Here is a 23915-nt window from a genome sequence, read left to right on the forward strand (position 1 = left end):
TTGAGCCAGTTGCTTGCCCTTTCTGGGCCCTGCCTTCCTGATGTGATTGAGGGACCTCCCCAGCCGACATTAGATTGGTGCAAGTTTTTGACTCCTAGGCTGTCTGGCACTTCTGCCCCTGAGGCTTTCAGGCCTAAGAGCTCCTCAGAGTGCCCAGTGATCCCTACTGGCGCCACAGTCTGAGAGCAGGGCTCTGGGTGGGCTGGGGGGAGCAGTGATTACCCCACTACTTCAAAGGAAGCCCCTGGGGTAGGGGGAAGGGGTCCCTACTCCATGGAGAGGTTTGTTTACCTTGATGCCCAAATCCAGTGTCCCCGGGACAGAGACCTCCTCCCAGAGAGCACTAATCTGGCTCCTCCTCCCCACTCTGCCCAGACTGATTTCTCCCCTTTGGCTGCTGGAAGGCATAGAGCTGAGGTCCTGGAGTTCTGGGGGTTCATGTCGTTTTGGCTCAAACTGTTGTATTCTCTTTCCTTCCCTCTGCCACTCAGCTTGGTTTGGTGCCCAAAACTTCCTCCTGGGCCCGCCCCTGAGGTTGGTTGGGCTTAGCTCTCGCGGGGCCCCTCAAAGCCGATCCAGGCCCCCTGCTGCTGGGCTTCTGGCCTGGGCACTGGTCTCCTGCAGCCTGGGCCGGCCTCTGAGCCCCCTTGTGCTGTCACTGAGGCGGCTCAGTTCTTTCAGCCTGGGCTCTGTGTCAAGGGCCAGGCCACCCCGGGGCCCAGACGTCTGTATACACAGCAGGCACCCGTGTCAGCTCAGTGTCGCTTCTGCTCAATGTCTACCTCTTGCAGTTCCCATGTGACCAATGTGCTCCCCCACAGCAGCTGCTGGTGGGGGTGGCTGGCACCACTGGCAAACGAGGTCCCCTGCTGGGGCTGGAGGGGGGGGGTGTTCAGGCTCCCAGCCCTTAACCCTGCTCTCTCTACTAGAAATGTGTCTTCTCTAACCTGCCTGCTCCTGCCACATCTGCCCCACCTGTCCGCCAGCTCTCTGCTTCACTTTCAGTCCCACACCTGCATATAGCAGCACCAAGTGCTGGCAAATCTGGTGGGGAGGAGCAACCACTGGCCCCCTCTCTGGTCCGGCCTCCTTTCCGGTCCTGGTGGTTCAGTCTTTCCTGGCTCTCCATATAAGGCACCAGCTCATGTGGCATAGCCACCTCACCCCCAACCCTCCCCTTCCTTTCCAGAATATCCCCTGAATGAAACCTGGGCAGACTTAGTCTGGTTCTCTGAAACTCCACCATCTCCTTTTTGCAGAAGACACTGATGTATTACTCTCAAATCAAAAAATAATTAGCGTGAGATACTTCTCCCCTGGTTCGATTCCCTCTGCCTTTTCTGAAAACCCCAGGCTTGGAGCAGGAGCGAGAAAGCATGCTAGGGCGCTGGGGAGTTTTGAGTCCACGTGAGCAGGGTTCTGTGATTTTGGGGGTCGGTGCTGGGATGCGGGGCCTAGCAGGAGGCCACACCCCCTTCCTTTCAGGAGCTCTGGATCAGGCCTCCGAAGACTCCCCCCTGCGCTGCTGAAGGTGTACAGTAGTGAGCTGTTGTGAACGTCCGCTCTAGGAGCTTTAGTGGGCATGTGACTGCGTGTGACTGCGTGTGTGTGCAGTTCTGTGTAGCGACAGACGCAGACCACGCTGGGCTCAGCGCTGCTTTCACAGCAACGGTAACCAGTATGCACTTCCTCTCCTTACTGATGGTTTGTTCAGTTCTGTTCGTCCAGTGATGTTGGAGAAAAACGAAGTGGTGTCGTCTGGAGGGGCTGCTGCCCGTCTCCGAGTAGTTCTGTGACCCCCCACTGGCTGTTTTCCAGGGAATCCTCCCTCAGGAGTTGGAAAGCAGGCCTCCCTGCCTGACCAAAGCGCCCTGTTTCTCGCGTGGCATGTTTGTATTCCCAGCTCGGTGGCTGTCCTCACAGATGGCCTGCCTGCCACCTTTCTCTTCATTCACCCTGGTGGGGTTCAGGGTGCACCCGCGGCCGGGGCCTGCTCTTCCGGCATCATGGTCTTTTTCTAAAGAGTGTGATTCCTCCCTCAAGCTCCACAACCTTTTAAAAATAAAACAGGAGACTTTCATACATTCGGATGAATGGCCCTCCTGCCTGGATACTGGGCCAGAGGAAATAAACATGTTTGAACCCCACACAGCTTCCAGTACGAGTGACATGCCCTTATGAGGGGTGCACTTGCAGCCTGCAGGCTGCCACCAGCTGGTGAGGGAGGCCTCTCCTATCTCCATGCCTGGATCATGGTGACAGCTGAGAGCTCTAATAAAGCAAAGCGCCAAGGAATGTGGGGTGAGGGAGCCGCCCAGAATATGGAGGTCTATTTCCACCCCTGCCAGTAATCCCTCTGCTAAAAACATCTGAGGCCAAGAGGTTCTGAGGCTGCTTGCTGGAGCTGAGCCACGATCCGGTGACCCTGAGCCATGCCGAGACATTCCGGAGGCGTTCGTGTCCCCAGCAGCAAGCCATTGGGAGCCAGGGCCTAGGACGGCACTGAGTATTTTTAGCTAAGACGTTTCAGGCTTTCCATGGCAGTGAGCCAGAAGCCCCCACGCCCGGGCATTGGGGTGCCCTCTCCATGTTCTCCCAAATGAGATGTGTCCCTTCTTTAGGAGCCTTGGGGAGATTTGGGGGTGCAGGTGATAGGCGCCCTGAGGGCACTTTGTCAAGAACTCTGACACCAGTTTGCTGAGAGAAGGAGCAGCTTAAATCAAGAAAATGGACTGCTGTCACCAGCATAGGGTAACCCAGTGACTCAGGAATACAAAAATAATTGAGACAGAACCTTGAAACTCAAGGACAATAAAGGCAATATAAGGACTAAATAATAATGTTGAAAAGTGAAACAAAACATGGAGTTAATGAGAGACAGGGAAAGGAGACAGGGTGACATGCTTTTTCAGTCTAAGACCAGAAGGAAGTGGATTCCTTCAGCAATAAGCACAGGCTCTGTCCACAGCAGGTCCTCAGTGCGTGTGCTGAACTGGATTCCTAGCAGAGAAGGTAAAGTGGTGGGGGTATCTGTGTGCCCTTGAGGAAAACGATTCTTCCTGTACTCTGACTTTCTGCCTCTGCATATCGGCAATAAACAGGCAATAATGACCCAGAAGTGGTTCTTCACAAACCTGTGAGCGATCCTAACCATGAACTTGATTTTCTTGGTTTTCTGGAACGAGTGTGGGGACACCTGTTTGCCATTCACACTCGCTGATGAGCCTAAGGAGAGAATCAAGTATCAGAGAGGAGGCCCTTGGGGGTGAGGTGCTGCCCCGCCGGCTCCTGCGCCCCAGCACCGGAGCCTCTCCCTCCCCCACGCCCTGCTGCCGGGACCTCCGGGCCTGTGCTTCTTTATACATTTTCTCACTCATCCATTGTTTCCCACCTGCCAACTATGTGCCCAGGAACAGGGAGCGGACAAGGAAGATGTCCCCAAGAAAGCCTGGCCAGAAAAGGGAGAGAGAATGCCCATCTTGACGTCCCAAGACGCAGGGAGGGGAGGGCAATGGGTGGGTGGAGGGACCGATGTTTCCAAATATAGTTCATCCTCCATCCTGGGCAAGGATAGCACCAAAGCAGCTGCCCCTATTTTGGGCCTGGGGTCTCTGTCTCGTGGGCAACAGGTGTGCAGACCTGGAGAACAAGGCTCTTGCTCCCCAGTTTTTTCAGCTCAATGTCTAATTCTCTTTGCTGTATTAATATTTAGCTAACTACCTACAGGAACATTACCATGTGGGTGCTTATTAGGTGAGGGTCCTAGCAGCGTTCCTAGGGGCAAAAGTCAGCCTTTCAGATAATGGTTCTCAGCCAGAAACATCAGGTTTCCTCCTTCTTGGTTTCTGCTGTGGCCATTGATCTGTCTCACCGCCACCTCACAGGCTGCTGGCTTCTGGAAGGGGGTGCGTTCGGGATGTGAGCCTCTCTCTGAGTTACAGAGGGCGCGTAAATGTTCTACTCACAATCCACACTGCTCCATGAGGAGCCCGCAGAGCAGACCGAAGTCAGGGAGGCAGAGAGAAGCTGCCCACGCCTAGGCTCAGCGTTGGGGGCCTGGCTGGGCGGGGGAGGGAATGATGACAGCAGCCAGTCAGAACTCGCCTGCACACTGCCGGGGCTGTTTCAGGGATGCTCCTAACACACAGTGTCCAGGGTCACTGCACCACTGTCCCAGGAGGCAGCCAGGCCACAGCCTTCACACATGATGACCCCTGTTGGAAAGTAAATGAAAAGGACATGAGTTTTTACCTTTTAAAGTGAGTTGCTTTCAGTCCCACAGCATATCCAGACGACAAAAGGGTTTGTGTATAGTGTGATCAGTGGTCAGTAAATACACACTGATTACATTCCATTTGATGAAGCCACAATTAATCTCTAGTGGCCACGGGCGTGCCGCCCCAGGGGCTTGTTCTCACCAGAGATAAGGCCAAGGCAGTCACTCCCTGTAGGAAGGTCAGCACTTCAGCCTCGGCCCCAGCAGGTCCTGCTGCAATCAGGGGGAGCATTACATAAGTGTCTCCCACTACCTATTTCTCCCCCTTTCTTCTGTGTCCCCTCCTGGGGAGAGGTCAGAGGGAAGAACCAGCCAGGCTGCCCCCAAACCTGAAATCAGTCCTTTCACCCATGAGGGAGCCCCAAACTTCTGAACTCCAAACAGCCCCATGGCTGAGTTTCAAATGCCTGACTCTGATCCCAGGGACATTTCTGTTGCCCCAGAGGCTGGTGCTGGCACAGAGGCAAGCTCCTTCGGCCTGGGTTCCCACCGTCCTCCTTCCTTTACACTCTGTCTCGCTCTGTAATTCTGGGTAATGCTGCTTCTGTTTCATTACCTGGAATATGGGGCTGAAGACAAATGTGGGCCTTTTGTGTGTGTGTGTGTGTGTGTGTGTGTGTGTGTGGCCTGAGCCATATCTGTAAGGAAAAAATTATAGCAGCTCTATGTTTTAAATCACTCTGAGCTCCTGAGGTACAAAGATGATTTGAATGTTAATCATTACTCTAAGGCAAAAGGAAGAAGCAGTTTTCACAGGTCTCCTTCCTACCTCTCACAGTTTCACTGAAGCCCTTCTGGCTTTTAAGGCTGGTGCTAGGTTAGGAAGATGTACTGAGCTACATGGTTTGCAAGCCTTGTGGCCAGGAGGGCATGCAGGGTCAAGGCAACCCATGTCACAGCCTAATCCACTCAAATTAGCCGATGCAACATAGTTCTCTTTACTTTTCTTATTCAAAACACCACACGGATCCACGATCGCCCAGACTCCGGGACGCCCACCCAACACCTGCACGCCCACAAACGTGGCTGCCTTCTGCTCCCCTGCCGGCCACCTCCCGCCACGACCACGCGCACTCGTGGAAATCCTGGCCCACGTCAGATGCTCTCGCGCCTCCCCACTGGCCAGTCGTCGGGCACCGAGTCAGAGTCTGCAGGCCAGCAGGACCCCCGGGCCTAGTTGGCACAGGAGGGATGGAGAAGTGGGGCTTCTTATCTTTTAACATGTCCCAGAATCCTCGGGAAGGTTTGTTCCCAATGCCCCTTTTCTGATTCACACATTTGGGGTAAAACCCAAGACTTGACATTTCTAACAAGTTCCCAGGTGAATGACTGCCTTAGAAATTTCTCAGCATCTTTCTAGTTCAAAGAGCCTTAAAAAAAAATTCTCTGAGTGAAACCTCTGCTTTTTTTTTTTCCTTTTTAATCTTGGGTGCTCACAAACTGCTATTCACCTACCCTAAGGGTCTAAGGATCTAAGATTATATGAATTAATTATTAGTATAAATATTTAAGGGTTAAATTGTTTGACACAGACTGTTTATTGTAAGTCTCAAGAACAAGCCACCTCACTGAGGCCAGTGCGGGCACACCCCCACGTGGGGAGCGCCTTGGTGGGGGTTCTGCTCAGGATGCTGCCGACAGACAGGAGGATGCTGAGTTTCTCCCAGAGCTGGTTTTCTCTCGCTAGTCCTGGAACTAGAGACGTGTTCACAGAGGGCTGGAGAGGACGGAGCCAGAGATGGTCCCGGCCGACCCTCTTACTTCCCAGAAGAGGCTGGGGAAGATGTGTGACTGTTTCAAGGCCACCCCACCTGCTCATGGCAGCACTGACGGCTGAATGGGGCTTTCCTGCCGTGGGGGCACCCAGCCCTCAGTAACTGCGAGAGTCACACTCTCACCAGTCCCCAGCTGCCCCACGTCAAGTGCCACCAGGAGTACCTCCCACCGCGCTGACAATGCCTCTCCTGGGCCTCCTTGGGCGTCTCTGTCGCTCTGCCTGGCACCGCCTTTCACTCCTTGGCGCCAGGAGGCTCCCACTAGGTGGCGCCCCAGCTCTGCCGGCCGCCCAGTCCTCAGCCAAGAGCTGAAGCAATCAGGTTCCCCAGGGCCAGAGCTGGTGGGTGGCCCTGGAGACGTGCCTGCAAAGTGGGAGAAGACGTCCCCTCTGCCTTTGCCTGCTCGTTGGCACACAAGCCTGACAGCACCGTGCCATATTGCAGCCAAAGCAAAAGGAAAGCCCACTAATGCCACCCCGCCTTAATTTAACATTTTGTTCACCATGGATATTTTTGCATTAATTTTGACTGAAAAATCTTGCGTTGAAATATGAATATTATTAATTGCCCAGCTTCTTTTGTCCCCTTACATTTTGCAGTCACCTGCCGCACCCCGGTCCCCGCCTGGGCCAGAGCAGTATGGACCATGCCCCAGAGTCTGGAAGCGTTATGGAAATAGCTGTTTCTGTCATTAGGGTGGCTCCTTCTCTCTGTGAGACCCTGGTGCTGGGCGGGGGCAGGTCTGGGGGCAGCCACCACACCTGGGACAGAGGCCATGGGCTGGGCCAGTTCACTGACCAGGCAGGAGCCCAGTGCCTCTCAGGATCAGTTCCGCCTCAGGAGGGCTCCCCCGCCGCCCAGACTCTCCCCGTGAATCTACTTTGGCCGGCCCACGCCCCCAGGTCCCCAAACACTCCCGAATCCCAGCATCACAGTGCCTGGCCACAAGCCAAAGCTACTGGAGGAGATGGGCATTCTGCCCCCGGCCTAGTGTATTACCCTGCCTTCTAGAACATTCCCTTGCCCAGTGCGTGGCATGATTCAATTCATTTCATGAGGGAACCGAATGACTATCACTTCCTTGTGTGCTCTGCTTGGGCTCCTGTTTTTTCTTTCTCTCTGGCTTCAAGAGGAACCTTTTTATTTTCTTTCCTCTAATGAGCTAGTATTCTTTCCAGCTTCTGGTGACATCTCTTTTGATGCTCCTAGTTTTTTTCCTTGGGCCCAGGTTCCTCCTACAGAGTACAGTGAAAGAAAAAAAAAAATGTGGGACAAGCTGCCCATTGATCCAAGAGAAACGGCAGTGCAAAGCACTCAATCAAAGTCACTCCCTTTAGAACCAACCACCTGGGAGCTCTTAGAAAGTCCCAAGGCCCAGCTCTCACCCAAGACCAATTAAGTCAGAATTTCTGGTGATACAGTCCAATCCCACTCCCCCTTCTACCTGCCAGGCATCAGTAGTTTGTAAACCCCTTCAAGTGAAAAGATGTCCAGCCAAGTATGGGAACCCGGGCACCAAACAGGCTTGGGCTCCTACTGAGCAAGGCTGCCACTTGCCACATGCAGGCTAGTGCCAGTACTGCTGCCCACAGGCAGGATTACGTTCAGAGGAGATGGTGGGGCCTCCACCCACAAGTGATTTCCTGTACCAACTTCCCAGTGACCTCCTGTCTAAGCCTTCCCGAAGATGCCCCACCTCCACGGGCCATCATTTTCACTGGTGCGACGGCCCCTACCGGCTGGCTAGCCAAATGCTTTGATGTGCAGCTGAACTCTGCTCCTTTGGCCCTGGGTCTGCACCCTGGAGACACAGTGTACACCTACTCTCCTGGATCTTCAACGGTCAGAAAACAGCTACCACAGTCCTATGAATCCTTGCCTCTCCATGTGAAAGAGCCCAGTTTCCTAGCTGTCCTCTTCTGGACACGCTGACTGGTAATATCCCTTCATCCCGTGAGACACCCAGAATTTAGTCTAAATTTTAAAATGTAACAAGAAATAGCCCTGGCTGGTGTGGCTCAGTGGATTGAGCACCAGCCTGCGAACCAAAGGGTTGCTGGTTCGACTCCCAGTCAGGGCACACGCCTGGGTTTCAGGCCAGGTCCCCAGCTGGGGGTGCGTGAGAGGCAGCCACACATTGATGTCTCTCCCTCTCTTTCTCCCTCCCTTCTCTCTAAAAATAAATAAATAAAATATTTTTAAAAATGGAACAAGAAGTAATCAACATTAATTATGACAATATGTTGGTAAAACACTCCCCTCTGGTTCCCACTGCCTGAGGTGGGGCACCACTGGGAACAGACTTGTGGCGCCCAGAACAGAATGTCAGATTCTTGCAGCAAGAGTGAGACTTCTTCCCCGAGCCTCAGTTTCTTCATCTGTAACATGTAAATAACTATAGTTCCTTTCCTGGACATTCATCGGATGACAAAAATAAAGGGCCAATTACAATGCCTGTCACATTTTAAGTGTTTACTAGTGCTAGTTCTTCAATGCTAACTGAATTGTCTCGGGCTATTGGTGGAACCAGACAGAGGTATAACGTACATTACTTTTCCTGGTTATTATACTCACAGCACAGCAGTATTGGGTTCATGTAGCTTGGTTATATTTGTCCCAAAGCCCAAATGCCGAGGGCATCTGCTAAATTGTAAAGAAATCCTTTTAAGCCAATGTGCGTTTGATGACGCTCACCACCAGAGGGCAGTGCAGGGTCACTTATGGAGGGATTGCGTCCTGGCTGGTCAAACGCAGGCCCACCAACCTTACAGCCACTGCGGAGGCTGCCTCAGTGGTGGCCACCGTGTGTTGGGCCTGGGCGGACCCTGTCCGCTAGTCTACCCAGGTCTGAGCTCAGCAGAGTCCCCTGCTATCAGGTCAGCGTCTTGGTGCCCACCTGCAATTTCAGGCCACCTCAGTGCCTTCAAGCCGGGCTTCTGTTCTCAGCTCCCACCCTGAGACTTACTTCTTGGGCTTCTCTCCGCTTGCTCGCCTGCACCCGTGGTAGATCAACCCTAAGTTACAGCATTTCTGGCCTCCCTGAGCCTGAGGCTCTCTCTCAGCATCTCATGCCAGACAGTCGCTACCAGCTACCCAACACCAGAGGTCTGGGGGTCACTCAGCAGATGTTCACTGAGTGCCTGCCGTGTGCTAGGCACTGTCTCCTTGCCGTCCTTTCTCTGCCCAAGTGAGGCCCAGTGAAGGGCTGCTCTTTTGACATGGACTGAATTTTCTTGGGTCTCCAGAGTCATAAGTCAGAGCTGTTCTCAGCAAGGGCACCCCAAATTTCTGGGGCTATCCTGACATAAGAGGAGAAGCCATGAAATCTTGGAGTCCCATGACATGCTCCTGGTCAGACCCTGCCATGCTCCTCTAGCCAAATGCAGGGTAGCAACAGCTCCCTCCCTGCTGAACTGACTCAGACCGCCAACAACCCCTGTAAGAATCTGACCCAGGCCCGAGGCGGTGCCCCAACTTAGACTCTCTCCCTGTGGTACCATTCCTGCCAAGAGGCAAAGAAAATGCTTACAGGGACCCTACTTCCTAGGACAGTTCAGATGTCAAATATCTTCTCCCCTGCCAAACATACAAATGCTCTTGGACATGGCAGACATGCACCCTGTTGATTTAAGGGAAGCCCTGCCCCACCTACCTGAGGTTTGCATTTGAGAATATTTTGATTATGCATCCACTTCAAGGGAAACGAGGGAAAATGCTCTCCTACTATTATGCAATTTTAGAGAAAAGGAAGTCAGTAAAGTCCCTGACATGAAAGCTACAGACTATTTTAAGAAAGGGGAGAGGAAGGATACAAGGAACCAAAAGGTTTTTAATACCGTTTAAACCAGAAAGTTTATAAAATACTCCTGGCGGATTTATCTCTCAGATGGAATTTGGCTGACTGAGTCATATGAAATGCTCAAAATAGTAGAAAAGAAGGGAAGGTTCTGGTTTGTTTAATCACTTCAGGAGAAAGAGAGAAACACACCAGAGATTCAGAGCTGAGTTCTATTGTGGGTCTGGGTCAAGAGAAGACATGAGACCTCAGGCCTGACCTCAATATGTACTAATGGTCCACCTTTGCAAAAATGGGAGCACCAGGAATGGAATGATGGATAGAAGGATAATCAAAGGTTGTAAGATAAGGTATTCAAGAGTTCGCCTCATGACCTGAGCAGCAAAGCTCTAACAAAGTCACATATTTTAACGGGCCATGGAATCTAGAGGCAAGCAGCCACCCTGCCTCAGTGTTTCCTGGGGTCATCATGAGCATACTGTCAGTAATAATAAGCCTAAATTATTAAGAAAAGGTAAAATACCCTTTACTCTGTTTAAGAGGATAGGAACACAAATCATGGTAAATTCTATATACGTGAGATGTCCAGAATAGGCAAATCCATAGAGACAGAAAGAGATCAGTGGGAGTGGCTGTTTAATGGGATGAAGTTTCTTCTGGGGGTGCTGGAATGTTCTAATATTAGATTGTAGTGATATTTGTATATCTCTGTGAATATATTAAATATCACTCAACTTTTAATAGGTGAATGTTACGGTATGTGAAACATACCTCTACAAAGCTGTAAACAAAAGATAGGAAGGTATGTAAAATAACTTATAAATAGTGTATCAGAAATTATTCCAAACTTCAACAATTTAAACGAATTAGATTCATGTCCCTGGGCAATTCAGAGTGTAAAAAATGTCATTCGCAGGCAATGCTGGAAGAATGAGGTGTTTCTAAATAACCAATAGAGTTGAATTCAGTAGAGATTAGAGAAATAAGTACAAAATACACCCCTAATTCATGAGCATTATAGACTCTTAGAGAAGTGACGTAGAAAGTCGCATGATCATTTAAATACAATCTCTTATTTAATGGACGGAGAAGCAATCTAAAATAGCAAGAAGGTTTTAAAATAAAAATATCTCTTTCCCACCTCAGTTCATTAGCCCGCTTCCCTCAAGTAATCACTGTTTCCAGTTTCTTGTGTCTCCTTCCATAAATGTTCTGTTTGTGTAAAGCGCCTGCACGCACACACTAACACACATGCCTGTGTGCCAACACTCACTTGCCCTTGGTTCAATCAGAAGAGTGATTTTCAACCAGTGTGCTATGGCACACTCATGTGCTCTAACAATTTTTAAAACTGCAATACCTGACTATTTAGTCTGGGGCACTGAGCTCTTTTCCCTTAGATTGTCAAATAAGAAATGACAACAGCCAACACAATAGGCATTTGGTGTGAATGAATCAAAAATTATATCTACTTTTTTGTCAGATTGGGAAAAACTTTTTTTTGGTGTGCCACAGAACTTCAGTAATTAGTTTATGTGTGCCTGAGATGAAAAAGGTCGCAAAATCGCTGAATTAGACTAGAAGTGTAAGAGAAAGAATGTAAATTAACAGTAGGGAAGAGCCTCCTTCGTATGAGAGCAAGCCCTCAGAGTCACACTAATGTTCTCCTGCGGCGGGAGCACACACTCCGATTTAAGCACACTCAAGTGCAGGGCAACAGGGGGTCGAGCCTAATGTGTTTCTGCCCTAGATCAGGATCTGCCAGTCTCTTAGTGCCACTCACACAGTTCATCAAGTCAGCGGCATGCAAGGATTTAGAAACACACCCATAGTTCCATGTGAGCCTGCAGCTGCTCATTCCATACGTCTTTCCGGACACGCAGCAGCACCTGTGCACCGCAAGCCCGTCTCTGTGTTCTGGGCTCCGGCTCACGATGATACTGCTGGAGGTGGAGGTGGAAGCGGCCTTTGGGAGGCCTCATGCACATGGACGGAAGCTTCTGTTTGCAGGAGAAAAATGAAGCGTTGACATCTGCACTGGGAAGGTAGATAATTCCGTGTATGGGGGCCCAGTGGTGATGGTGTTATCAGGAAACTCCCAGGCAACACGGTTATTGGGTACATTTGTAGGGAAAAGGTGATGTCTTCAAAAGTTCAGCATAAAAATTGGCTTCTAGTCCACTCTACCATGAAATATTATTGGTCAAGCAGGTAATATGCAGCTTAGCATTGTAACAAGGCTATTACCTTGAAATAGGATACCAAAATATGAGGAGTACAGTCCAGGGTGCCAAGTCCCCTTGCAGATTCTTTACCCTCCAACGCATTTTTAGTCGTCGTAACTGTAGACAGTGGACAAAAAGCTACAGCCCTCAGAATAAGATGGCTCCCAGAGCGTAAGGTCAGCAGATGCCACCCCCGTAAGTCAAGCCTGCAAGGGGACGGATTAGCTGTCTACAGGACAGCTTTCCAGAAGTAACGCATCTTGCACAGTGCTTTGGAGTGACCTTACTGAGGGGATTAAGGTGCCTGGCCCTAGCCTGTCATTAGCCAGCTGCCGAACTCAATGCAAAACAATCTGATCCTTAGGGAACTGTGTGTTGTGGTAACGAGCGAGTGTAAATGACAGGCTGTGATCTGCATCTATATTTGAAAAGGAAAGTTGGAGAATGAAAATCTGTGTCCCCAGGAGGTCCAACAGGCACTCTGCTTCTTGATGATTGATCCTGACCCTTTACGTAAAAACAGACTCAAAGACTCGGACGCCAGGCCATCAGATCACATCAGCAGAACTTGGTAGAAATAGCATACAAGACGATCCGGTTTTAGGTCTGTGCTCACCATGTAACGGGCTGACCCACTCACCAGGAGGGGGCTGCACTGGGCAAAGGCTGGTTCCATGTCTTGGAGCCAGAATAACTCCTTTGGAAATGAATAAACTGAAATGCAGGTTTAATAACATCAGTCTTTTGTGAGTTCGGTCCCTAACTTCGGACCACTTGATTGGTCCTGGCTGCCCTGAGAAGGGCATGCTGCTGACCTTGAGTTTCTCACTCGTCCGTCCAACGTTCCGTCAGCACCTGTTCTACACCACACACTACAGCAGGGCCTGCTAAACCCAGGAAAGGACAACGGGCCTCCTTCACCATTACTGAATTGGCACTTATTTTGCATTTACATTCTATCCCTGGGATTAGAAAGTAAACTCATCTTAGACCTGGGAGAAACCTCAAACATCACCATACTTGGTGGTTTTCGGTCTTGCCTGCAGGCAATCACGTAGAGAAGCTTTGGAAAAGAGCACAGATGCCCAGCCCGGCCCCCAGCGATGCTCACTGACTTGGTCTGCAAGGAATGCTGGGCATCGGTATTGTTAAATTTGCCCAGGTGATTCAAAGGTGGAAGCAAGGAAGGCTGAGAAGCACTGCTTTAGGTCAACCCCTGTGTTTTCGAGGTGGGTAAACAGACTCAAGGGCCTCAAGGGGTGTGCCCAACACTCACGTCAGGGTAATGCTTTAAGCCAGACTATGCTTTGGCTCAGGTAATGTCTCCTAAATCTACTCATCTGCATATGAGCATCTGATATTTGCCATAGATACACACACCTTTACATACTTAATATTTTTAATGAAAATTAATGATTTTTAACTTAGCTGCTATTTTAGCCTGTTCTCAGAAGCAACATTTGTGAAACATGCCTAAAAATCACTGACTGTTAAAATGAAGCCGATCCGGCCTCCTTAGTTCATGTTGCCCATCACAGCGAGCACACTCTGGGACACACGGGCCTGAAGTACTCCAGCAAGCCTTGGGGAGGGCTGGGGCAGGTGTTGCACACTTCCGTTCACGTGTGGGGCTGAGGACACTTCAGGTGACTGCAGGCACCAGGCAGCAGCGATCCTCATGGAGTGTGTCAGTCCTCGGCGGTGCTCAGCTTGGGAGAACTGTTTCTGGGAGGGTTGATATGAAGAAGGAGGGGTCACGATAGGAGAATTTTTTTCACCCCTTCTGGAAAGGTCCGTACTGACAGACTACAAAATGAAGCTGCCTCTCCATCACCTGGAATCTGCTATGCAGACACACTGAAACTGATCCAGGAGGAGTGAAAAAATACCATTACTGGGTACTCATCAAGTCGCAGCACAGAGGCATCCTTCACTCTGGGTTCATGAAGATTCAGAAGTTTTAATTGATCATTCTACTTACCTAGAGATTTTTCCTTCTTGAATAAGCTCATTGTTCTTGATATCTTGTTTAACATGTTCTCAGTTGATAAGCGATATTCTGAGAGAAAGGAGAGAAAAATGACAGGTTCGCTGGTCTCATGGTCAGTTCCACTTCAGGATGAGTTAGTCTTAGAGTTCTGACTAACAAATTCTTCATAATCAGGGCTCTGATGAAGTGGTTTCCCAGCTTTCAGATCTGGGAGGTAAGTGGTGAAAGGAAGTGAAGAACTCAGTCTCAGATGAAATAAAGAGGCCCCAAATCCTTATTAAGACCAACCTTCCTGAAGAAAATCTAAGACCTTGTGCATTTCTCTGTTTCTCTCTCACTTAAATTTAAAAAGGGGTTTCGGCGATGCAGCAGTCCCACTGCTAGCATAGTCCCTGGGATGGGCTCTGATTCCAGGGCACAAGAAGACACAGGCAAGGATGTTCGATGCACCAGTTTTTAATAATAGAGAAAAGTTAGAAATGTCTTGAATGCCCACCAATAAGAGAATAAATAAATAAATTGCAGTAGGGTTATATAAGAAATGATATACAGCAATTGAAATGAATGCACCAGAGCCACATGTATCAACTTAGATAAACCTTAAAAAAACATTGATAAGGAACACCAAAAAGTAATTATGTATACAGTGTCATACTATTTTGGTATAGATTTAAAATATAAAATAATAATGCATATTGTTTAAGAATACACACACAAAAGTATAAAACATTGGACAGGAAGATAGTATTTTATTATTATTTATTGTAATTATTATTAAGGATCTGAAGCAAATATGGATAATGACATTTGTTAAATCTAGATAGTGGGTTATGAACATTTGTTAAATTATTTTCTAGACTTCTTTGTTGGCTTGAGACTTCATAGTTGGAAAAAAGTTATTTAAGCTATTCAAGCTCTAAAGTAAATGCACACATATGGGTCATTTGATGGGAAAACGTGCTTATAACAGAAAGGCCTAGCTCCAGTCAAAGCGGCAGCCCAGGTAAAGGCTTTACTCACACCCTCCTGCAACCACAACACGATTACAACTAAATTACAGAATGACCACTATTCAGAACCAGCTGAAATGGAGCTGAGCAGAAGTCCTGCGACTAAGTACATAGAGAAGAAGCCCCATTGAGACTGGTGGGAGGGGCAGAGATGCAGAAGGGGATGGTCCCACGCTCAGGGCGGATAAAAATTGGGAAGGATATCTCAGCTGTAGAGGTGCCACTGGAGGAGAGAGTTCTCAGTTGCACACCAGGCCCTCCGGCCCAAGGTTCCAGTGCTGGGAAGACAAGTCCTCTTGACTTCTGGCTGTAAAACCCAGCAGGGATTGTGGCTAGTGAGACAGAGGACTGCTGGGGGTCCCAGGTGTCCCACTGAAAGTGCCTGGGCACACACCTATTCAGACTCACTCCTTCTGAGCTCCACTGCTGGGGCAGCAGCTAAGAAAGCACCAGAGACCCACAAGAAGGAACTGAAGTGTCTGGCACCCAGGCGAGAGCTACAGTAACAACTTTCTCCCAGACAGGAGTACAGCAGGAGGTCATTACTCCTTTGCTGAGCCCTCCCCCACAAGGCCAGCAGATGGGAGCCACAGCTGTCTCCATCAACCTGGCCTACATTTTCGCCCCGCCCTGGTGATTCCCTGTCCCACCCAAATTGTGGGCCCACCTAAGCTCTTTCCAGTGGTTTTTCCATACATATGGTCTGTCTTGGCTCATGCTTCAGACTTTCCTAAAATCTCCCCAACAAGCAGCATCTGACTTTGGTGTGCCCTGTGCCTCTCACTAAGTGGTCCCAGGCCAGACACCAGTGGCAGCTGGCCGTGGTTCACAGCTTAGCCTCTCCTGGGTACTTCCAAGCCCAGCACAAGTAGGAGCCCTCTACAGATTGTTCTGTAGCTCATGCTGGGTAGGACACAGGTGGGAGCTGAACTTGGCCAGCACCTCCTGGGAGGTTTCAGAGCCCTTGCACCCAGTAGACAGCTTCAGCCCACATCGAAGCATCACCCCAAAACCTCCACAAACAACACACTCAAGGGGTGACCTCAGCAGGCACCAGAGCCCCACTGAAGTAAGTCCTGCTCTATGGGGATGGGCCCCTGCACAGCTGATGTTCCACAGTGGTTGCAGCCGGTCTTCCCAGTTGATTGGCCTAAAGATAAGACCCTCCCATTGATGTGCCAAAAGCAACCAAGGCTCAACTACCTCAGGAGGGTGCACACTATCCACATGGGGGGGCACACCCTTGGAGTACCCAGCTCAGGTGAATGGAGAGGCTGTGCCCCTAGACCCTACAGAACACCTACTACATTAGGCTGCTCTATCAAGTCCAGGAGATGTAGTAGTTCTACCGAATATACAGAAACAAACGAAGATGGCAGGTTCATTTACCATAGTTTGCTGTGTGAGAGACCCTAATGATCCTGGGGGAGTGAGCTAGAATGGTTTCCACTTCCAGCGAGGTATAATTTGGGTTGGTAAATCACCAGTCATACCCTGAGGTCCAAGGGGAAGAACCTTCCTTGTCCCACAAAGTGCAGCAGGGGCTATGGCCAGGGGCAGGATGCTCCCGCTCCATTCCACCAGCATGCTTGACAGCTGTGGCCCATTTGTCCTGCTTCACTCCTTCCTCACTCCCCCCATCCTCCTGTCACTGTCCTTCCTCCTCTGTCCTCCTCTCCACCTCCTTCCTCGCCCCACTCCTTTCTTTTCTCCAGCTGGCAAAGGGTCACGTTATCCCCTCTTGAGTAACTGGAGCCCTTCAGCTGTCCGCGTCCTGTTTGGAAGGACATCTCAGTGTTTCCTGGAGCTCCTGGAATAGCCAGCTTCCCACAGGCTTCGTCTGTCAAAGCAGGAGGCTGACTTAGATTTCCTTACAAGAATTTTGCAAGAGCAATTAAAATCTTATCTTAGATACCTAAAAAAATCTCTCTAGACTTGTCCAGTACCTTTCTGAGACCTGTATTTCACGTTAAATCTTTCCCCTATCGTAGTTTGGGGGCTTCATCATGTAGTCCTGGAGGATGTGTGGGGGAAAAAGCCGAGAGGAAAAGATTCAAAGTCAGTGTTATCTCTCTGTGAAGAGGAGGGCCCAGAGACAATTGTAGGATGGTAGAAGCAGATTTAGGAAACAGGAAAAGAATACGGACATTCATGGCAGAAATTATCACTAACCCCTACATGTAAAGAGCTTCAGAAATTGGAGGTCAAACTTGCCTGGGTGAGCCAATGGTCCTTTCTCTTCTCCTCTTCCTCCCTCCCTTCCTCCTTCCCTCCCTCCCTTCCTTCCTTCTTTCCTTCATTCTGCCCTTCCTTCCTTCTTTCCTTCCTTTCTCTTTCTTCCTCTCTTTCTCTTTCTTCTTCCTCTTCTCCTTCTTCTTTCTCCTCCTCCTCCCCTCCTCCCCTCCTCCTCCCGTCCTCCTCCTCTCCTCCTCCTCCTCCTCCCCTCCTCCTCCTCCTCCTCCTCATTCTTCTTCTTCTTCTTTTTCTTCTTCTTCTTCTTCTTCTTCTTCTTCTTCTTCTTCTTCTTCTTCTTCTTCTTCTTCTTCTTCTTCTTCTTCTTCTTCTTCTTCTTCTTCTTCTTCTTCTTCTTCCTCTTCCTCCTCCTCCTCCTTTTCTCTCTCTCTCCCACATAGTTCTATTCAATCTTAAATGCTCTTCTACAAAACAGATTGTTTGCAAATAGGCTAGGTTCACCAACCTTGTCCCGAATTATTTGGGTAGGCTTTCCCAGGACAGCTGGAGGTATAAAAAGCCAACAACTCCCATAGAGTGAACCTTAATGTATACTATGGAATTTGGGCGGTGATTATGTGTAAATGTAGGTTCATTGACTATAACAAATGTAGTACTTTGGTGAGGGATGTCGATAGTGGGGAGGCTGTGTTTCTATGTGGGGGAGTGGTTTGTATATGGAAACTCTACTTTCTGCTCAATTTTGCTGTGAGCCTAAAATGTCTCTAAATAAAGTCTATCCAAGAATTTCAAAGGCAACAACTACTGCTAGGAGGTGGAAACACACCCTGTACTCACCTGTACAATTTAGCTATTAAACACGCTAAGACAAAAGGGGAAGGAAACAAGGACTTTAAGGACAGTCCCCAAGGTCTAGTATCAGCAGGTACCTAGTAATCATGTGGGGACAAGGAGCCTTGGACAGGGGACACACTCACTTGCTTGGTGCCAGGAACCTTTGGCATTATCATTTTACAAAGGGAGATGCAAGAATGTCTTCATAATCCAAGGCCTGGTCTCCTCCTCCTTAATCCCCATGGGGAAAGAAATCTGAGGACAGAATAAGCCTGCTAGGCATGTCCTCCTGACGTTACAAATCTGGCTGAGGGATTGGGCAAAGCTGTAAATCCCACTGAGGCTGTTCTCAGGAACCAAGTGATGGGATCATCTGACCTCAGTTGATCTACCTGACCCTGGATTTCTCTACTGACCTTGACCAAGGAAACATTATTATCAATCATATTCTTCAGTTATTCATAATATATTGTTACTAATCATGAGTTATTATGAACTCAACATTTGTTGAGTACCCACTATGCACCAGTCAACATTTGTTGAGTTTGTAACATACATTCTGTTAATTGTTCCTATGTTTCTAGTCAAGAAGGTGCTACTCTTATCTCTACTTCACAGATCATGAAATTGAGGTTTAGAGAGAGTTAATAATTTTCTGAAATCATAATTATAGTAGGCTTTGGAGCCAAGAAAAAAGCTCAGGTTTGTGACACACCAAAGCCCACATTCTTATCACCTGTCATGATCTCCAGGTCTCAGTGATACAACAGGTGTAAGGATGAGCAGAAGAGTCATTTCGGTTTTACTAGTGGTTGCATCTGTTTCATAGTGTTCAGAATTGGACTAAGTAATGATCTTTTGTCTTTCACCTCTCCACAGCTCTCCACATTATTCTGCATTCCCTCTCTCTGCCACTGCCCATACAATAGCCATGCTGGGCAATGTACTTGTCTCCACACTTCCCAGGCCTCCCTCTGCCTCTACTTGGTATATATTGCTCATGTGGTTCCATATGCTGGGATTGTGCTTTCTCTGTTCTTGGTCTGGCAAAGTCCCCTTTCAAGGACAAACTGCAATGTTGTCCCCTCATCAGAAAAACCTTTCCTAGTCTTCTAAGAATTATTTTTTCTCTTCCCATTGTGTTTTCACCACATTGTATTAGTCTGTCAAATCCAGCCCCTAGCATATTGCTCTTTATCACTTGTGCTCACGTCTGTCCCTCCCACTAGACTCTGGGGAGGCAACAGTTGTTCGTCTCTTGCCTTAGCTTGCTCATCTCTATAGTGAGTACTAGGACTATTGTATTAAATGCATCTGGCTGCTCAAAGTATCTGTTGTATGAATGAATGCAGAAAGGGGGTTTAATTGGAAAATATATTAGGACTTTAGAGATTCTTGTTTTTGTATTTGGATTTGCAGACTCTAAGGTTCACAATCATTGACTCAGAGTCATATTACCAAAATGACAAAAGAATCAAAGGCAAAAGCTAAATTAGATTCAGTGCTAGTCCAGTGAGCAAACCCTCGGTGTTAGCTTGTATCCTTCTAGTGGTGAATTTTGTTGTTATGAAAAGTAATTCAAGATGGAAAGAATGATCTGAAAACTGGTTTTATTTGATGATACATCAGGTCTAATGGGAAGACTTCTTTTTTTTTTTTTTTTTGGTTTTGCCAACCAAGTTTAAAATTTATGATTACTTAGGATTCAGATATTAGATCAGCCAAACAGTTTGGTTGATTCTGTGATGTGTATAAAGGTTGAAAAGGATGAGGAAGAAGATGCCTGTAAATAAGTTATTTCACAGAAAATTTTTTTAAATAAAAAATGATCAAGTTTTTAACAGATAAGTTAATGTTTTAACCTGTTGGCACAGCATACAGAAAATACTAAATGACAGGTTTTTAAAGCAAACAGCAGCTTTACAAACAATAATACTTACTTATACATATATTAAAGCAATGATGCGTTAAGATTTAACATTATGTTAAAGAGGAGACTTCTTATTCAGAAGGATTCAAGGAGACTATCCTCATTTTTGACTTCTAAGAGTCAAACATTCCTTCCTTGGATCTCTTGAGAGAGAGGGAAAATTGTTTGTTTTGGAAATAAGTAGAAACCAACTAGAAATAAGTTTTATTATAATTGTGCAGGAAATAAGTCCTTCATCATGTGCCCTTGTGCTGCTAAATGGGCCTTTTTAGTTTATTCCACTGGGTTCTATGTCAGTCAGAGAGACGACCATGTGTACTTTTGCCAGGGCACATTGGTTGCCTGGCCTAGGAGCTGTCTGGACTCTGGGCCCTGGGAGGGTAGAAATGCTCTGATGTTGGAGGCTGGACAATGTCTTGGACTTGTGCAGCAGGGAAACTAATGAAACTCAGCTGCCAAACTAGCCCCCACTTCAAATGGCAAAAGGGTGTGTCAAATGATTAGGGCCAACGTTAATATGGGTCTATGTCTAGGCTCAAACTGTAACCTAGGCATTGCCCTCTCAGACAGTAACAGTGAGGTGGTAAAAAGGAGCTAAGCCAGGGGGTCTGAACCTTGCCCTTTTATCCTCTGTCTCTTCTTCCCACCCTCATCAGAACTGTAGTATTATTATACACACAGTATTAAACTCTGGTCACTATACTAGGTCACCGTTGGACTTGGTATTTCAAGTTGAGTGGTGAAAACAACTACATTGTGTGGTAAGAAATGCTCAGCCCAGGTTTCCTGTTGTTATTGAAAAAGAAAGCCTAACTATGGGTTTAGCTTGGCCCATGACTCACATGACAGGCTGTGAGCATATGGATGTTCTCTGCACGTCCGATCCAGGTGCGGACTGCCGTCAGCAGGGAATAGCAGCAGGGTGGGTTGGAAGAGAGGCTGAGAATCCTTTCTAGGAAATATTACTCCCAAAGCACCCACTTTTTATTGCTTAGAAAAATTGGACCCTTCAGTAAGGTGAACTGTTACATCTGGTTTTCACTGGAAAAAGAGCATCAGAGGGCTTCATCCATCTCCCTATGTGAACAAGTAGCCGTGATCTTACCACTGTATTATCCTAAATAGTGATACTGGACAAAAGTAGAACACTTTCATAATAACTTTCAAAAATGTTTAGAATAAGAGCATTTGAGATCTTGCTCTCTGATGTATGTCGTCCATTTGGCTCAAATGAACTAAACTCTTACAATAAAAAAAGAAAAGAAAAAATGTTTATAGTAGTTAATGTTTCTTCAAGTTCCACTGAAAGCTGAAGTAGGCCTATAGTTTCAACTTTTGTTGTTTGAGACGAAGGTTTTATGAAGGTTCATTATTGTAACAAAGCTCTTGATTATATTCTTTATTCTATGCTGACCTTACTACATTGTTGCTTCTAGGAATGGACAGTCTCCTTGATCCACTAAAAACACCACTCCCTAGGGATTACTTTGCGTGACTGTGGCACAACCTTCTCCATGAGAGAATGCAGGAGCCCTGGATTATGACAACAATAAACTCAGCAGCAGGGACGGTAAAACAATGTCCCGCTAACTGGATGGAATGCTTTGTCCACATTCCAAACGCTTGAAAGAGGCGCCAGTTTTGCAGCCCTGCTACCGTAGTGAGGGCGGGGACCGGCCGTACTGCATTCCCGCTGCTGCTTGGGTTAAAGGTAACATCCAGCGGCCCTGGCTTCCCCTGCTGAGCCACGCAGTAGGAACTGCCTGCAGTTGTTGAGTCGCTTCCAAAAGTTCCAAACATTTCATATATGAGATCTCACTCAAGCGCGTGTCCTTTTCTTACTTCACTGCATGAGGGGTAACAGAGATGAGAGGCATGCTGACTCAGCACAGATTAGCATTTAGGAAACGAAGGCGCTCTTTTGTCCATTCTGGCTCTGCTGCAAAATTGCTATCAGGTCAGACATAAGTCATTCAGTTACTCAATAAGCATCCATCCACTCATTCATTGATTTGAGGGTCCATTATGTGCCGATCAATGTACCAGTCATGGAAGCAAGATAGACGTGAGATCCATCTCCATGGAGGTGACTGTCAGCTTTATTATGTGCTAGATGCTGCAGGGGAAATATAGTCATTTAAAAAAAATTTTTTTTAGAGGAAAACTATGACTACCCACATGCCAAGCTCCTTCCTGCCTCAGGGCCTTTGCATTTGCTGTTCCTTCTGCCTAATGGTCTTTTCTACTTTTGCCTGACTAGTACCATTTATCATTTAGACTCCAGTTCAAATGCTTTCTCCTCAGAGAAACCTTCCCTGAGCATCCCGTTTCATGTTTGCCTCTCTCCGCCTCAGTCACTGTCACACCACCTTGCTTCATTTTCTTCATTCTTCGAAATTATTGCGTGTATCTGTGTTCATTCTGTTTCACAAACTTCATACCTGAATATAAGCTCCAGGGGAACAGAATCTTCTTCTAAAGGGCGCCTGGCATATAGTAAGTGCTCAAGGCGCATTTGCTGAGGGCGGGTACAATACAGCGTTCCACAGAGAAGCACCGTATGAGTAGAAGAGGGAAAGTTTTGTAAACACTCAAAGGACAATGAGTATGATCAAGTGGGTTGATCAGCAAATCCTACCTGAAAACTTTAGGTGGGGATCCGGATCATGATGAATAAAGAAAAGATAATGTGGGCGGGCCATGTGAGGGTGGGTTCAAAGGGCACGAGCCCAGCACTCAGAGCCGGACGGGGTTTTTAGAGCGGCTGTGCCCAAGAGCTCATGGAAGCAAGCAGTCAGTCCGGAAAGACAGGTGGGACCAGCCCGTGGAGAGGGGTCAAATTCAGCTGCAGGAAATATTCTTCAGGAGGAGAAAGGACCCAAGAACATTGAGTTGCATCTCCATTGAACAAAGCGCTTAATTGTTTGTTGTTGTTTAAAGGAACAATGATCCACACTTCTTAGAGAATGCCATACAGTACTCAGACATCTCGTTTCCTACTTACAATGTAACTAAATCAGTGGGACGCTAGAGAAAGGATGAATAATCCATTCATAGCCACGACTCTCTCAAACCTGCCAAGGCGTGTTGAGCGAAGGGTCCTGGGGAGGGCGCGGAGGGATGGGGGGAGGAGCTTCCCTGGGGAGCCTGTGCGGCAGGGGAGGTAAAGGTATGCTCAGCACATTTAGATCACACTCGGTAGGTAAGGACCATAAATCAACCAATCGGCAGCTCGGGGACTTAATAAGAAGTCGGTTACCACAGACCTCCACTTTAATGAGGACTGACTGCCATTTAAGACAGTTTAGAGTAAGCTAAGGAAGGACAAGTGAAAACCGTCATTCTGTACCATTTTGAAATACCAGAAGGAAAACTGATTAAAATTTTAGGAGTGAAAAGATACCCTTTCCTTGTCCCTTTCTTCTTTAAAAACATGAAAGAAAGAAAACCCTCCCCTGAACGGCCGAGTGGAAAACACCGACAAAGGGTCTGCGTGCCTGCGAAGAGAGAGTGACCCCGTGGGACTTTAAAAAGAGCCGGGTATGTCTGACAGCACATGGGCGACACTTGAAGCTTCCTTGACACAGGCCAGCTTCTGTTTGCAGCTCAGCAAACCACATGCTGCATTCACTCACTCCTCAAGGATCATCGCTCCTTTCCGAGTACTAAGATGTCAGCGAAAATCTACCTTCTGGGGAAATTTAATCTGCACAAGAGCTGCTGACACCCATAAAAATAGCTTTCAGACATCATGACTCCTCTGGGACTCGTCCAAGGAAGGGGTCATGGAACCCAGGGTGAAAAAGGAAAGCTATTTAGGGTCCTCAAAAATTGGGCAGGCCAGAAAATCTCTGCCTGGGGGCCAGAAGCCCTAAGGGGTATGTAG

This window comes from Furipterus horrens, unplaced genomic scaffold (genome assembly GCF_987537825.1).
Source record: "Furipterus horrens unplaced genomic scaffold, mFurHor1.1.pri manual_scaffold_11, whole genome shotgun sequence".
NCBI lineage: Eukaryota > Metazoa > Chordata > Mammalia > Chiroptera > Furipteridae > Furipterus > Furipterus horrens.